This window comes from Cetorhinus maximus, chromosome 32, assembly GCF_964194155.1.
Source record: "Cetorhinus maximus chromosome 32, sCetMax3.hap1.1, whole genome shotgun sequence".
NCBI lineage: Eukaryota > Metazoa > Chordata > Chondrichthyes > Lamniformes > Cetorhinidae > Cetorhinus > Cetorhinus maximus.
In genome coordinates this window covers 2,851,258-2,865,383 of record NC_135910.1, presented here as the reverse complement: position 1 = coordinate 2,865,383, position 14,126 = coordinate 2,851,258, and positions in this window count along the sequence as shown.

The following is a 14,126-nucleotide window of genomic DNA, read 5'->3' as shown; positions in this document are numbered from 1 at the left end:
TAAAGGGGGTGCAGGAGCAAAGGGACCTGGGTGTATATGTGCATAAGTCATTGAAGGTGGCAGAGCAGTTTGAGAGAGCGGTTAATAAAGTGTACGGGATCCTGGGCTTTATAAATAGACACATAGCGCGCAAAAGCAAGAAAGTTATGTTGAGCCTTTATAAAACACTGGTTCAGCCTCAACTGGAGTATCCTGTCAAATTCTGGGCACCACAATTTAGGAAAGATGTGAATGCATTAGAGGAGAGTGCAGAAAAGATTCATGAGAATGGTTCCAGGGATGAGGAACTTCAGTGATGTGGATGCACTGGAGAAGCTGAGGTTGTTCACCTCGGAGAAGAGAAAGTTGAGAGGAGATTTGAAAGGGGTGTTCAAAATCACGAGGGCTGAGCAGAATAAATAGAAAGAAACTGTTCCTGGTAGTGAAAAGGTCAAAAACCAAAGGACATCGATATAAGGTGAATGACTAATTCACCAATGGCAAGATGACAAAAATCCTTTTTCCAGAGCGAGCGGTTAGGACTAGGAGTGTTCTACCTGAGAGTGTGCTGGAGGTAGATTCAATCATGCCTTTCAAAAGAGAATTGGATAAGCACCTGGAGAGAAAGGAAAGGACGATGGGGAAAGGGTGAGGGACTGAGACTAGCTGAATTGTACTTCCAGAGAGCTGGAACAAACGTGATGGGCAGAATGGTCTCCTCCTAGGCTGGAACCATTCTACAATAAGTGCCAGCCTTTTCAAAAATACTTCTGTCAATTTATAATGAATCACTCCTGATGGTGCCCTTATTGGCTGTGTTCAAAAGTTGTGATTTCTAAGGTGACATTGTTATTCACATTAGCTGGTAGGATATTCAATGGAAGTGAAATTGGCTTCAATAACAGGTGCCAATTTTATGTCTAATAGGGCAGTTGAAAATCCACCTCATTATCTCAATGCTGGTCTGTACCTCCATGCTCCCAGAAGGAAAGTAACAGGAGGTTAAGAACCTGTGGAAAGAGGAGACCAAGAACTTGAACAAAGTACAGAACTGAGGAAACCGAGGATCTAGAGACACCAGGTGGGACCAAGGATCTGAAGAGCAAGAAAAGTCCAAGAACTAAGGGCCGGATTTTCACCACAACAGAGTGGCTCCCTCTGAAAATGGTGCAAGTGCCCGAAAATCATAAGTCCCCACCCCTCCCAAACGCGGCTCTTCCCATTTTCACGCGCGTTGTCATGGAGACAGCTGGCCATTGAAATCATCAGCTGTCTTTGCTGGAGTCAGGTTTTTCTATCCCAGGACCTGTGAAACCTGAAGTGTGCAGGGCAGACCTGGTAAGAGCAGGCATTAACTTTGTGGATTCGTTTGGATATCATGATACCCCTTTAGAGTGGTAAGTTACCCCCTTTACTTTTACCTTTGTTCTTTACCCCTTTGGACATGGTCCCAGGACACCATTGGGGGAGGTCAGGTGCCCTTTGGAATTGTTAACATTAGGCATAAATGTGGGTAAAAAGTGTAAAACTCTGACTGTCAAGGTCATCGAAAATGTCAACAGATCTGTCAAAATCAACTGTCAAAATCAACTGTCAAGAGGACCTGTCAAAGGGAGCTGTCAAGGTGTCATTGGCGTTTAAGAGTCCTGCCCTTTATATCTTTGAAAAAATATCTGGTGTGTTAAAAAAAATCATTGCTTGCTATTTCACTCTGTCTGTTCACATAAACCAGAGGGCTTCCATTACTGGATTATTGCTGCATGACTGATTTCACAACCATTCATTATCACAGTAGGGTGCCTGCCATTGCAGTTTGATTGACAGCTAGTAGTAGTTATAGACTCTTTGAAGTGGAACTATAAATTCTAATGCTTATTATTATTATTATTATTATTAGGGATTATGCACTTGAATGAAATGTTTGTTGTTATAAGGCTTTATGTAGTAGAAGGAACATACATGTAGTAAATGGGTTTTTATGAATTAAAGTATTGCAATAGACACTTAGAACTTTATTTTATAAAACCATCTTTTATCTCATCTCTGCATGGGTCCTGCAGTCTGCCCATGGTGGGTACAGGGTGAGTTGATATGGTAGGCATAGGGGCAAAGGGTGGGGGGCATGGGTTGGCACCAAGTTGGAATCGGGGCTATAAAGGCCAATAAGGTGCATACAGGACATGAAGTGGCATGGGTTGCCATGGATGGGGCATGGGGTGTATCTGGGGGTGGGAGGGTAAGGGGGTGTGGGCTAGAGGGATGTTTCATGTTTTATTCTTTCTAAAAAAAATTTGGAAACAGCGCCAGAGCCCCAAAGCAAGCCTTTTGCCCAAGCCTGCCTCTCCACCCAGCATGACCTCTAATCCAGCTTGCCTGGCACTGCGCCCCCTCCCCCGGAAATCTGATATCCAGGCGGCCAGTTTTAGTCCAGTTTGTGGAGCTGGGAATCCTCCTGACTCTACGCATCTGACTCACGAATGAAAATCCAAACCTAACAGTTGGACGGAGCAAGCGGGTAAGTCTATGTTAATTTCGATATAAAGCCAAAGGTTTTCAGTATCGGATAGCTTAGAATTCATCCTACACTTTCAAGACGTTCATATCTTGCTGCTGTGTTTTATGGAGAGTCCCCTTGTATCGATGTCTTATGCCCCCTTCCCCACCCCACCCATCTGATGCCACCCAGAAGCACTCTCAATTGGTCCATTGGTGAAGAACGGAAAACTAGAGGTTGCCAAACTTCTAGGATTATCCTGACATCTCCGGGAATTAAAGATTAATCTCTCGGATATTGCTGCAAGCGACACCCAGGAGTAAATTCCTAGCGGTGTTAAAACGAACGGTATCCCTTTTTCATTCTCTTTGTACAATTTCATTAATGGTTATATTGGACATGGGGTGAAAAGGTTGTTTGACTGGGTGGTGTGTCTAGGTCATGTGATGCAGACACGTCTTCTCAATAAACTACACAGCACAATGACAGCACGATGTCACATTAGACATCACATACACTGAGCAAGCGGTGAGTTGGATGTGGAGCTGGTAAAACCAGCCCAGGAAACACAAGAACTAAAGTAGGTCTCCACCTGCTGCTGGATAAGAAGTCGGGGTGAGTGATCCCAGAGGTACTGAGGAGGATGCCGGGTGGAGAGGCAGCCCGGGCAAAAGGCTTGCTTTGGGGATCTGGTGCTGTGTCCAAATTTTTACAAAAAGAATAAAACATGAAACATCCCTCACCCTTCACCCGCTCAGCCCCCAGACACACACCATGCCCCATCCATGCCACTTCATGCCCTGCACTCATCCCATGGCCCCTCATACCCTCCATGCCAACCTGTGCCCCTGTATCCACCCCCATTGGCCTTTATAGCCCCTATTTCAATGGTGCCAACTCATGCTAACCCACCCACCACCCTTTTTGCCTTTACACCTACCGTATCAGCTAACCCACTATACACCATGGACAGACCTCAGGACCCATGCAGAGGTGAGAAAAAATAAAGTTCTATAAATTAAAGTTCTAAGTGTTTATTGTCGATTACTATATTGGAAAAAACACTAATTCATAAAAACCCATTTACTATATGCACATTCCTTCAACTACATAAAGCTTTTTAACAACAAACATATTTCAGAGTGATTATTAATAGCACTGTGTCAGCTAATGAATTCGAGATTGGGCAGGGCTTATGGCAGGATCTACAACAAACAGTCTATTTTACAGCAAACAGAGTCTATTTATCAACAAATAGGATCTACTTAACAATGAACTGGAACTCTTTCATGACAAATAGCATCTAGTTTAAAGCAAACAGACTCTATTTAAACAGGAGCCAAACTAACTGCAGCAAACAGGACTCATAACCGAAACTATAGCAAAGTCTCCCAATAAAAGAAGGATAATTTCTTCAAGAAAATGCAGTGAGTGGAGGATAGTTTCACAATACAAATTATGTCCGTTAAAATCAGTCCCAGTCATTTACAACAATGTGGGATCCAGGCATGATTGACAGGGATAATTACCCACTCATTATCTTTGTGGCCAGGAATAGTAGTGCATTTTGACACTACTAATAGTATTGGTGCAACATATAATGCAGCAATTATATTTACAAAGGTGAAGACAGCAGGTGAACTGTGCATTTGCCATTGACTGTTGCAACATAAAAACACCTCTGAGCTGAAATGATAGTGAGTTCTGTTATATTTGGTCTATAGACAAAGTGGTCCTGATCTGCACAATGCCATCACTTCCACCAGTGACTTTAGTGTTGAGCAGGTTAATATTTAGTGGAGTGAACTGTGTCAAGGTTGAGTTGACTGTTCCATTAGGGGTTTCTTTGTGTTGGAATGCTCTTTGCTTACCCTGTGTTTTCCAGACCCAGGGCTGGTTCCCGTGTTTAGATCTTTGTTTAGATTCAGCACAAAGTTCAATGGTTCCAAGTGCCAGTCAGTCTGAGACCAGTTACTTTCCCAGCTCTGGATAAACTGGAACACAGAGTGAGGTGGGAATGATTTCCTCACACGTTTGGGGGCCGGAGGTTTCCATTACTCTTTGCTAACTTATCTACCAACGGTGGCCAAGGGGGCATCGGAGTGATCTGCTGAGAGTCCCGACCAGCCTCATGCTTAAGAGGCTCCTAGGGGGAGCAGCAAGAGTGACTATCCTTCCGACCGCTCTACTCCTACAGGCTGAAAATGGCCATGGTTTGACATATTTATTTATTTCTTTAATGATACCCAACTAGAGCCATACCCACCCACCCTGGCAGATTGGTAGCAGTGTGGCAGTGGGCGGGTAGTGAAAGCAGACATTTGTTACACTGCACCATGCAATAATGCTGCATCGCGCTGCACTATTGCTCTGTCTCAGTTCTGACTGTTTGCTTTTTCTGCCTGTTTAGTTTGCTCCATTGGTGATGGATCAGAGAGGGGGAAATAACCAGTGACATCGATAAAGTGTGGGAATGACAAGAGGAGATTGTGATGGATGGAGAATGGGGACTGGAGGCCAGAGGTGATCAGGAATCAGGAGTGTGAGGGAGCTGGGAGTCGAGTGGAAGCTTTAGGTTGGTTTAGACTTTGGTAGAGTGAGGAATTTCCTTAGGATTTTTTTCTTAAAAATCTAAAATTTATAAAATTTCGACAGCACTTTTCACAAACTCAGGACATTCCAGCAGCCAATGAAATAATTTTTGAAGTGTAGTCAGTCTTTTAATGTAAGAAACACATCAGATAAATTTGGCTGTGGGAAAAATATTGACCAGGACACAGGGGGTCCTGAGCTCTTGCTCAGAACATTGCCGTGGAATTTTTATGTCCTCCTGAGAGGGGGTGGGGGGCACGGGGGTGGTTAATGTTTTGGTTTAACGTCTCAGCACCTATGGAAGGGCAGCGCTGCCTCAGACCAGCCTTGGTGATGGGCTCAAGTCTGTGCAGTGGCACTTGAACCCACAAGCTTCTGATGCTAAGGTGGTAGTGCTACCCACCGAGCCACAGCTGCCATAGAGCAGTGTTGCTTCCTTTAGCCGGCCCCATATAGTTGTGATGCCTCATGTATCACGATCCAGACCCTCCCAAGGGCACGTCACCTCCCAGGAGAAATGGCACCTGGCAAAATCCAAGGAAAACCTGGAAAATTCCGCTCTCACCTCCCTGGGCGATGGGCATATGTCCAGCAAGCAATGTTAGTGCTGATGTTAGTGCTCTCCTAAGGTGTGAGCTGTGCTCCAGCCAGGAGCGGGAGTATAGAGCGAATCTGCATTGACAGCAGGAGAGTGATCCACAGATCCTACATTCTCTGGGAAATGAAGATGTGCCCAACATCTCACCTAACCCGGCCAACCTGGTAAAGTGAAATCCCTGCTTCTCCATATCCAGTTGTTCCACAGAAACACAATCTGATCCTTTTACTATTTCATAAACCCTGATTATTTTCATAGTCCCTAAGCCTGTACTTTTCTAAAGTATAACGGACCCAATTCCCTGAAACTATCTGGGATGTTTCAAACTTGGAATTACCCGCGTGGTTCAACTTCTCTGTATCCTTTTGGAGACTGAACCAGGAGATAATGTTCTTACTAACTGAGATCTTGCACAAAGGGAACAGGCGTGTGTTCCTTCGTGAATACAAACGAGAAACCAGGTTTGCTTAACCAAAATCATAAAAATCTTAAGACCGAATGAGGCAATTCAGCCCATCGTGCCTGTGCTAGCTCTTTGAAGAGCTAGTGATTAGCACCACTCTCCTAATCTTTCCCCTTAGTGCCTGCAAATTTCTCAAATGTTTATCAAATTCCCTTTTGAAAGTTACTATTGAATCTGCTTCCACCTCCCTCTCAGGCAGCACATTCCAGATCAGAGCTGCATAAAACCTCCCTCTGATTCTTTAAAAGCTCATGGCTTTGGTCATTCAGTGGATACACTTTAACGTCCTTTTGTTCATTGCTGGGTCACATTCAGTTCCCTGTAAGTTTTATGTTTGTTTAGCATTTGACTGGCATCATTTGCCAAACACAGGCCCCAATGCACCTACACGTTAAGTCGTAGCATCCTGAGCTGTTCTGTTACAAAGTTGAAGTACATAAGGTATTTCTGGTTTAACCTGTGTGTTTAAATTTAAGGAAAATTGAGTAAAGAAGGAGTCACGTGACCTGTTCCAAATGCTGGTTGATAGCAAACATGGTTTAGTTGCTAAGGGAATAAGAGAAGTCAAGGAACTTGCTAAAAGGTGTAAAATTCTCACACTTGAGACAAAGTATAGATTTGTCAGCTCCAGGCTGTTGGACAGAAGAGAAAAGAGGGAGAGGGAGAGGGAAAAACCAGGAGGTTCTCTGTTGTCCGCAGAGAGTAAAGGCTGCTGGCTCTGAGTTACCACAGCGGGAGGGACACAGTCTCTAGTTGAAGAGGCCGATCCTGCAGCAATCTACGGATTCCGGGAGATTTGTCCTGGGAGATTTATTCAGCCTTCTACAGATTACGGGAGAAGAAGAATCGTTGGAACAGGCTTTACTGCTGGTAGTGGATTAAGAAACTCTTCGAAAACTGAGGAAAACATCTGGAGATGGTCACTCGAAGTAACCACTCGGCGATTTGGGGATATGGGAACCCATCGGAAGCTGGGAGCAACTGTGAACTGTTTGCTAAAAGGACTGTAATTCTGTGGGGAGTGAGATGGCTGATAAGAACACAAGGGCACTTTCTGCAGTTAATGTAAGTTGCCTGCAAAACAAAAACAGTGTTTAGTCATTAGCTTTTTTTAGTCATTTGTTACAGTAAAAATTTCAAAATGTGAAACCTTGTGTTATTCTTTCAGCTAATAACTGAGTTTGAATCTTGTCTTGCCCATCTTGTCTGTGCTGGCCCTCCAAAGGAGGGATTCACCTACTGCCACTCCTTGGCCTTCTCCTCGTAGCCCTGCACATTCTTCCTTTTCAGATAATAATCCAATTCCCTCTTAAATGATTCAATTGACTCTGTCTCCACCACACTCTCAGGCAGCACATTCCAGATCCTAACCACTCGATTGACCCTGTCTCCACCACACTCTCAGGCAGCGCACTCCAGATCCTACCCACTCGATTGACCCTGTCTCCACCACACTCTCAGGCAGCACATTCCAGATCCTAACCACTCGATTGACCCTGTCTCCACCACACTCTCAGGCAGCACATTCCAGATCCTAACCACTCGATTGACCCTGTCTCCACTACACTCTCAGGCAGCACATTCCAGATCCTAACCACTCGATTGACCCTGTCTCCACCACACTCTCAGGCAGCACATTCCAGATCCTACCCACTCGATTGACCCTGTCTCCACCACACTCTCAGGCAGCACATTCCAGATCCTAACCACTCGATTGACCCTGTCTCCACTACACTCTCAGGCAGCACATTCCAGACCCTAACCACTCGATTGACCCTGTCTCCACCACACTCTCAGGCAGCACATTCCAGATCCTAACCACTCGATTGACCCTGTCTCCACCACACTCTCATACAGCACATTCCAGATCCTACCCACTCGATTGACCCTGTCTCCACCACACTCTCAGGCAGCACATTCCAGATCCTAACCACTCGATTGACCCTGTCTCCACCACACTCTCAGGCAGCGCACTCCAGATCCTACCCACTCGATTGACCCTGTCTCCACCACACTCTCAGGCAGCACATTCCAGATCCTAACCACTCGATTGACCCTGTCTCCACTACACTCTCAGGCAGCACATTCCAGATCCTAACCACTCGATTGACCCTGTCTCCAGCACACTCTCAGGCAGCACATTCCAGACCCTAACCACTCGATTGACCCTGTCTCCCCCACACTCTCAGGCAGCACATTCCAGATCCTAACCGCTCGCTGCATGGAAAGGTTTCTCCTCATGTCTCCATTGATTCTTTTGCCAATCACCTTAAACCTGTGCCCTCTCGTTCTCAATCCTTCCACCACTGGGAACAGTTTCTCCCCATCTACTCTCCAGACTCCTCATGGTTTTGAACACCTCTATCAAATCTTCGCTTCTTTAAGGAAAACAGTCCCAACTTCTCCAATCTATCAACGGAACTGAAATTCCTCATCCCTGGAACCATTCTCATGAATCTTTTCTGCACCCTCTCTAATGCCTTCACATATTTCCTTAAGTGTGGCTCCCAGAACTGGACACAACACTCACTCCAGTTGAGGCCAAACCAGAGTTTTATGCAAGTTTAACATAATCTCCTTGTTCTTGTCCTCTGCCCCTACGAATAGAGCCAAGGGTGTCGTGTGCTTTGTTAACAGGATGTAACCTGTCCTGTCACCTTCAATAACTTATGCACATGTCCACAACCTTCACCCTGCCTGCTGATTATAATGATATTGGCCTGCACAGGTGGGACCTCAGTTCACTCATAGCTTCGAGGTGAGTGGAAGGTATATAGCCTACCTGCCATCGCGCTGCGCCGGTCTTGTAGCGATGAATGCCTCACTGCTGGGGCTCTAGGGTTGGTCTGCTCCTGCTCTTTGTCTACGTTGTCCCGAGGAACACCACTGCGCTGTGATACTCATACAGGCCTCCACTTTCAGGCAGTGACCAGTCCTGCGGCCGGGGTTGGAGAGTGCAGGGGTCTCCTACTCCCGGTGGCTCAGACTGTTGTCCACAAGGACATCACTGTCCAGCTGTAGTCAGACAGAACTCAACCTTCAGAAACTCGCACCTCACCCAGGGGTGGGGTGTGAGGCGAGGATGGGGATGACAAGCACAAGGTGGGCTAAGGGGAGGGAAGGCTGTGGAATGGTAGTGAGGGGGAAGGGTGAACATGAGGGGGCCTTTCTGGGGTCACCCTCTAACCTCTTGTTGCCGCAGGAGTGAGCAGGAGGCTGCTTAGAAAGAAAGGAGCAATACCTCCTTGCGGTGAAAGCCACTGAAAGCCAATGGCTTCATTAACACTGTTAAAGGGCAACTCAGAACTCAGCGGCTTCACACCACAGTCACTGCATCTCAAGAGGAACACAGGAACTAGAATTTGGGAATTAAGGCCACAGTGAAAGAGGCACAGCTGCACCATACATGGCATTCCATCAATGAAGGCCTGTCACATGTTCCCCAGATGTGACACTCCTAATAGGCCATAGGTCATCCAGCCATTGACCATGAGCAGCTGACTGGTCACTGCTGTCCCACATCAGAGATTGGAGCACAGAGCTAGGTGTGTCTCAGGGACAAGCAGCATCAGCCATTGTGCAAGTAGAGCGGCAAAAACTTTGTACCCTCACAGTCTCCATATGCTTCACTTTCTTGCCCCTTGAATCATTAATGTCTTCAATGTTTCCTTTCAGAGAGAAGGGAAAAGCAGATATGGATCCAGGGCTCAATGCTGCCCTTTGTCAGGGTCCTAATGCAATGAAGGAGGTGATGCCATGCACAGCTCCAGCAGGAGGGACATGCCTGAGGGACATGGTCAAGCGGGGCCAGAGCATGGACAGGATCTCTCGCGCCTGTTGTGCACCAGCTTGGCCTGTATGAAGAGGAAAGAAAGGCGTGTGTGAGAAGGGATGGAGCAGAGGTTGGATGAGATGCATGACCCCCGTGTGTGGTGAGCCCTCCCCAGAAGGGCCAGAGGATGGATTGTGAGCTACATGATAGATGTGAACGTCTCGGTGAGAGAATGAGTGTTGATATGTGTCCTGCCCCTAATGGTTGCGTGAGATCCCTGAAGAGAGCAGCCGTTTGAGTGCATGGTGTCTCGATGAGAGTTTGATATTGGAGGGAGCTGAAGGATGACTTACCCTGGTGGAGAGGATGAGATCATTCACCCTCTTCCTGCGCTGGATAGTGTTTCAGGCGTGGTTCCCAGCTGCACTGACCTGCTCTGCGACAGCCTCCCAGGCCAGAAATGTGAGGCTGCTGTGCTTCCTGGGACCATCCCTGGGATACAGGACATGCCTGTGTGCCCACACTCCTCTGACCGAGGCCTGGAGGGCCCGGTGGGTGAAGCGGGGGGCCCTGCCTTCTGCTTGAGGCTTTCGTCCTGCTTCTTGTGGATGGAAGACGTCTCTGCCCATGTCCTGAAGACAAGGTGGACTGGAGAGAACGAGATTATGTGTTGAAGTGGTGTTTAAATGTGGCGCCCTGACCTTTGACCCCGCCAGCTGACAGTGGGCAGACCAATCAGCTCCCGACCCGCCGGGTGATTCAGCCCGATACTCGCCTGGGCATAATGACCCTCCAAGCACGGATTTCCCGCCATTCCAGCCAGCGGGGTGGGTGCCAGCAAAGCCGCCCACCACCGCACACAGCCTCATAAATGGAAAATTCCAGCTGTTCCCTCTCTCTCTCTCTCCGCAGATGCTGAATTTTTCCAGCCCTTTCTGTTTTTATTTCATGTCTCCAGCACCAGCTGTATTTTGCTTTAATTATATTGGAGCACTGGGAACACCAAAGGCAGAACAGTTGCTAAGGCAAAACTTCCCAAACTATCTTCCAATGTGACCCCATTTTAACACTTGAAAGTTAAGGTGACCCCAGACACCAACAAAAACAGAACATGCGATAAAACAGCTGAGTAACATCCAATATGTCATTATTAACGTTTACAATCAATAGATAATGCATTGTATAAATATGAAAATCTATGTTTTTGCAGTATTTTGTAAAAATGTTATTAATTTATGTACTCACCAGTCTATCATTTCATCTGAGCTCTTCCTGCTCGTGGGTCTTGACCAGGAAGCAGTGGATACTATTAACATTCACATTTGCGTTCAGCATTGCTAATCGATAGCAACATCACAATAAAGGTTTCCATTAAACCGTTTTGACATTGTTGATTTTAATGAGGCAAATCAAATAAACTTCTAATTTTCTACTGAGGGTTTCAGTCTCTCTCTCCCCACCCCCACACTGTATCAACCCCTCTCCTCACCCCTCCTCACACACATACTGTAATCAACCCCTCCCCACCCACCCACCCACACACTGTAATCAGACCCTCCCCCACCCACACACTGTAATCAGACCCTCCCCCACCCACATACAGTAATCAGACCCTCCCCCCACCCACACACTGTAATCAGACCCTCTCCCCACCCACACACTGTAATCAGACCCTCCCCCACCCACATACAGTAATCAGACCCTCCCCCCACCCACACACTGTAATCAGACCCTCTCCCCACCCACACACTGTAATCAGACCCTCCCCGCGACCCCCACACGGTAATCAGACCCTCCCCCCGACCCCCACACGGTAATCAGACTCTCCCCCCGACCCCCACACTGTAATCAGACCCTCCCCCCACCCACACACTGTAATCAGACCCTCTCCCCCACCCACACACTGTAATCAGACCCTCTCCCCCACCCACACACTGTAATCAGACCCTCTCCCCCCGACCCCCACACGGTAATCAGACCCTCTCCCCCACCCACACACTGTAATCAGACCCTCTCCCCCACCCACACACTGTAATCAGACCCTCTCCCCCACCCACACACTGTAATCAGACCCTCTCCCCCACCCACACACTGTAATCAGACCCTCCCCCCACCCACACACTGTAATCAGACCCTCTCCCCCACCCACACACTGTAATCAGACCCTCTCCCCCACCCACACACTGTAATCAGACCCTCTCCCCCACCCACACACTGTAATCAGACCCTCCCCCACCCACACACTGTAATCAGACCCTCCCCCCACCCACACACTGTAATCAGACCCTCTCCCCCCACCCACACTGTAATCAGACCCTCCCCCCACCCACACACTGTAATCAGACCCTCTCCCCCACCCACACACAGTAATCAGACCCTCCCCCCACCCACACACTGTAATCAGACCCTCTCCCCACCCACACACTGTAATCAGACCCTCTCCCCCACCCACACACTGTAATCAGACCCTCCCCCCACCCACACACTGTAATCAGACCCTCTCCCCCACCCACCCACACACTGTAATCAGACCCTCCCCCCACCCACACACTGTAATCAGACCCTCTCCCCCACCCACACACTGTAATCAGACCCTCCCCCACCCACACACTGTAATCAGACCCTCCCCCCACCCACACACTGTAATCAGACCCTCTCCCCCACCCACACACTGTAATCAGACCCTCCCCCCACCCACACACTGTAATCAGACCCTCCCCCCACCCACACACTGTAATCAGACCCTCTCCCCCACCCACACACAGTAATCAGACCCTCTCCCCACCCACACACTGTAATCAGACCCTCCCCCCACCCACACACTGTAATCAGACCCTCTCCCCCCACCACTCCAATCACAGCTGTGACAGCCCAGGCCCCAGCTCACACTCCAGCCTGAGCTGGTGGGCCGTTCGGGAGGAAAGCAGGTGCTCAGGCCGGATCCAGTGAAAGGTTCAATGGAGGAAGGGATCACCTGATTTTCCATTGAACAAGCTTATTTCACATCATTAATAGGGAGGAGATCAGGATGGTCCGATTTCGATACAGAGACAGACACAGGGTGAGGGTAGGGCCGGACACTGTCTGGACTCCGTGCTAGTGCCGGGCGCAGTCTCAGAGGAGGGGGTGCCCGTAACCCCATTCGCAATTTGTGTGACCCCAACCGGGGGTCTTAACCCACAGTTTGGAAAACACGGCAGAATGGAGCGCACAAAGGTGACCAATTGGCTTCTATAAAGACACTGGGGACACTCTGCTGGGTGATGATGGTTCAGAATGGTCATTGTGTGGCTTTATTTCAGGATTGTTGCCCAAGCCATGCTGTGATGGCCCATGAGAGAGGAGATGGAAAGGTGTGGCAATGGGATTTGTACAATGGGATTTGGGGTTGTGGTCATGGGAGCCGTGGTCAAATGAGGCAATGAGAGACAGCCCAGTCAGGACAGGGATGGGCAGCTGCCTCCCACACTCCTCACCATGTCCCTGGGAGGCAAGGCCTGGGCCCTCTGGATGCTCAGCTTGTGGAGGTTCACCACACTCCGATGGGCGCTGCAGGATTCTCCAGGAACAGTGCAGGTAGTGGAACCATCGCTTCAGCACCTCAATGGTCAGCTCTGGGATGCTGGGCGTGGCAGTGTGGCTCTCAGTGTAGCCGCGCTGATCATGTGTGGTTGGGTTGGGTTGCGGAATGGAGTCACGAGACCGGTGTGGTGGATAGACCCTCTCACCCAGCTTGGCTTGGCATGATGGGCTGAAAGGCTGAAGTCTCGGAGCCCCCTCAGCAGATAAGGCATCTCGCTGAGAAGCTTTCTCCTCCCCCCTCTCCTCCCCCTCCCTCTGAGAGCTCATTGTTGTCTCAGCTCCATCCCACTCACATTGCAGCTATAGCCCCCATGGTGGGGGGGGGGGGGGGGGGGTGGGGGGTGGGGGGGTGGTCAATGGCCTTTCAGTCACAACTCTGACCCCTGAACCTTTGCTCTCTCTGTCTTGACTTGCCTGCCTAGACATTTCTTGAAAGATTCAAACTGTTCCCAGTTAAAACATCCATTTTCAGGCTGTGGGTCAGATTTTAAGAAAGCCACAATTCGGAGGGATTGGCTGAAAACAAAATCCAAAGACCAAGGGCAAGATTTTCCACTCGGTATGCGAGCGGGCGCCCAACACGCTCGAGTGTGAAATAACGCGCGATGATGTCAAGCGAGCGTCCCAATGTCATCGCAGACTCGCG